Here is a 4,170-nt window from a genome sequence, read left to right as displayed (position 1 = left end):
CTCCTGGGCCGCGCCGGCCTAGCGTGTGGGGCCCTCGGGCCCCCACCTGGCTTGCCCTTCTGGCTCAGCCAATATTCTGGGAAAATAGGACATTCCGCATAAATTCCGAGGATTTTCCTGAAAGTTGGATTTCTGCACAAAAACGAGACACCAGAGCAGTTCTGCTGAAAACAACATTAGTCCGTGTTAGTTGTATCCAAAATACATAAATTAGAGGCAAAACAATAGCAAAAGTGTTCGGGAAAGTAGATACGTTTTGGACGTATCAACTCCCCCAAGCTTAGCTTATTGCTTGTCCTCAAGCAATTCAGTTAACAACTGAGTGCGATAAAAGAACTTTCACGAACACATTTGCTCATATGATGTAAATATTCTCATGATATGGCAAGTACTTAAGCAATTCATAATAAGATACATGCAAATAAAATCATCTAATAGCTATATCAATCATGGAAAAGGTACCAACAAATTAATAAAAAGCATCATGAATCATGTCTATGAGCAGGATTGCAATGTTCATAAAAGGATATGATAAAGTGGTATCTCGCTTGCCCGTGTTTGTACAGCAAAACATAAATGCTTGGGCACCTTTGAGGTTCATGAGAAGACTGGAAGTAAAGATTATCAAAGATAAAAGCATCAAAGTTATACCACAATTAATCACATTTTGGGACAAGCATATTATACTAAGAATGACAGTTGTGCTCTCAAGAAAGTACTCAAAGAAAGGATGGGGACTCAATGTAAAAGTAAAAGATTGACTCTTCGCAGAGGGAAGCAGGGATTAACATGTGCTAGAGCTTTTCATTCTTCTAAAGACAGAAGTAAAATGGTTTTGAGAGGTGTTTGTTGTTGTCAACGAATGGTAATGGGTACTCTAACTACCTCATCAACCGGACTTCCAAGAGCGGCTCCCATGAAATTTTATTTTTGGGTGGCACTCCTTCCAACCTTGCTTTCACAAACCATGGCTAACCGAATCCTCGGGTGCCTGCCAACAATCTCATACCATGAAGGAGTACCTTTTTATTTTAGTTTTATTTAGATGACACTCCTCCCCACCTTTGCTTTCTCAAGCCATGGCTAACCGAATCCTCGGGTGCCGACCAACAATCACATACCATGGAGGAGTGTCTATTTGTAAATTTGTGAAAATTAGTTAATTGGGGCTGGGAACCCCGTTGCCAGCTCTTTTTGCAAAGTTATTGGATAAGCGGACGTGTCACTAGTCCATTGGTGAAAGTCCATCCGTAGTAAATGACAAGATCGAAAGATAAACACCACATACTTCCTCATGAGCTATAAAACATAAACACAAATTGAGAAGCATTTTGAAGGTTTTAAAGGTAGCACATGAGAATTTACTTAGAATGGTTTGAAATGCCATGCATAGGTATTTATGGTGGACACTTTGGAATAACTTGGTTTTTAGGGGTTTGGAAGCACGAGCAGCGTTCCCGCTCAGTACAAGTGAAGGCTAGCAATAGATTGGGAAGCGACAATCAAGAGAGCAGTAACTGTCATAATCATGCTTGTGACAAAAATAAATTAACGGAGGCATAAAAGTGATACAAGAACTCTGAGGTAAAGTAAATCATCGAGGCTTAATTGACATTTTGTTCAGTCATATGCATGCGTGAGCATGTGCCAAGTTGATTCAAGAGAATTATTCAGAGGAGGATACCACAATGTCATACCTATCTATGAATAAAGCAATGCAAGCAAATATTTATGACATGCTACTCATATTAATAAATTGGAGCTAATCATGAGAGATTGTGAACTACTAGACTTTCTTAATTGACATATACCTCACATGAACCAACTAAGCATGCTCATATGGATGAGTATATGTACAAAAAATGAAAACAAATAGAGTTCATACCAGCCTCTCACCACAGTCAGATTGTTGTAGATCGTCATTATTGCTTTTTCACTTGTGTAGCTTGAATAATATGGAATGAAAACCCAGCTCCAACCACCGAAGCCGCTGAACTCCATAATGAACTTTACAAAACCAAAGAAGAACAGCAAATATTTTTGGTGTTTTCGAATTGGAAACAAGAACAAAAGGAAACAAACAAACAAAGCAAAATCTTTTTGGATTTTCTTATAGCAAACCAACGATAGCAAATAAAGCAAGATGAAAGCAAGAAACCAAAATAACAAATGGTGAAGAGAAACAACAAAAATATTTTTGGTCTTTTTGTGTTTTAGGAAAGAAACAAAGCAAAAACAAGAGAATGAAAACTAGAAGAAACACAGAAAAGCAGGATGGCAGAAATCTGCCAAAACCTGACAGCAGTACAGAAATCGATTTTTACAAAAATCTTCCGTTGCTCAATTCGAAAAGTGTTCAACTAATGAAAGTTATATAACAACCTGGGGAACATGCACAAAAATTTGAAACTCAAAATAACGTTCTGGCTGTGCGCACGAATTTTTTTAGTAACAGTCCAGAATCTGTTTTCAGGCAGCACTTCCCCAAATATCATCTCCCTCTTATTAGAAAACCACTTCAAGAAGCTAAACAAGTATATACAAGTATCCAGCAACCATAATATGCAAAGAATGAGTGATGCCGGTATACCTCCCCCCAAGCTTAGGCTTTTGGCCTAAGTGGAGATCAATCCCATGGTGCCCATGAAGTAGCACCTCCGTAGTACGACGAAGATGGGTCATATTCCGGGTATGTGCTGGAAGAAGCACCCGGATACGTGACCGTGTAGTCGTAGGAGGGCTCGGCGTCCTCGGAGTCATGCTGCTGGTGGAAGCCTTGTATCTTCATTTGCTCATCCACCTCCTCCTTAGAGCGCGACCATGGTTTCCTGTCAACACTGAACAAATCTGGCTGGGGCAATGGAACTTCCCTCTCTTCCCCGTCAGCAAACAGCATTCTATAGACAACATTATCTGAACTAGAGTCGGTTGTGACAAATTGATGACTCTTCATAGCAGCAATATCAAGCCTTATAGGAGTTAACTTCACATCAGTAGGGTCAAGAGGAAGTTCTAGATATGCTAAAATGCGTGATGCAATGATTTCTCCAAAAATAGGCCCCTTGTTAGACAAGCGGCGAGCAACAAGAGCACCAAGATGATAAGGCGTATCCCCAGTAAGTGCAGCAATTAAGTAAGCAAGATGATAGCTAGATATATTACTAGTGTTCTCCCTACCAAGAATGCTAGTAGCAATGTAATAAGCAAAATACTTAATGGCGGGGAGTTGAATGTTTCTTATCTTGCCATGCTGAATGGTGCGACAATCATCATTGGTGATTCCTCGATAGAGCTCCAGCAATTCCTTGGGGTTGTCCTCAATCTTCTTTGCTGTTCCTACAGGGGCAATATCCAATGCAGCACAAAAATCTTCCAACTTCATAGTAATAGGTTTACCATAGATCTTGAATGCAACTGTCGGGTGAAAGTGCTTATTGTTGAACTTGAAGCTCTCCACAAAGATTTTAGTGAGCGTGTAGTGTTGCTCACTCTCATCTCCCACATAGGTGGTTAAGCCTGCCTTACCGACGAGGGTCAAGAAATCATCCAACAACCCTGCATTACTCAAAAAGTCATAACATGGGAAGGATGCAGCATTAGGGACTCCATTGTCCTCTTCGGGTGCGAAGCTTGGTGCGATGAGGTCCTCATTATAGGATTGCCTGAATCGGGTGGATGACCTCGAGGGCCTCCCCGTGCTTGTTGTCTCTCTTTCAAACACTTCTCCAAAGTTACAATTATCCATCTTCCTTTTCTGAAATTTTTCAACAAATATTATAAAATTTGATTTGGTGACATATAATTGAGGGAAACTACCATAGGAACTTGCTAGAGTACTAATCATGCATCAAAACTAGTTTCTACCACTTAGAACAAGCATGCAAGCTCACTAAACATGTTACCTACAGCAGCAAAATATTCAATATATACTCCACCAAACAAAATTCTACTTGGATAATCGGAGGAGTCACATACCGGAGAGCAAATGTGCCAAATTTCAGACAGAAATCTGGGCTGAGCAAAGAGATCGAGAAATCTGGAGCTCTTGAGCAAAAACGCGAGTGAGAGGAACCTGGTGCGAGTTTTTTCGGGAGAGAGAAGAGAGTGGGAGGAAAAGATGATGAAGTGGGGCAAGGAGGGGCCCACACGCCTGGGTGGCGCACCGGCCTG

This window comes from Lolium perenne, chromosome 3, assembly GCF_019359855.2.
Source record: "Lolium perenne isolate Kyuss_39 chromosome 3, Kyuss_2.0, whole genome shotgun sequence".
NCBI lineage: Eukaryota > Viridiplantae > Streptophyta > Magnoliopsida > Poales > Poaceae > Lolium > Lolium perenne.
The sequence above is the reverse complement of the archived record's forward strand: the minus strand, read 5'-3'. Positions refer to the sequence as shown.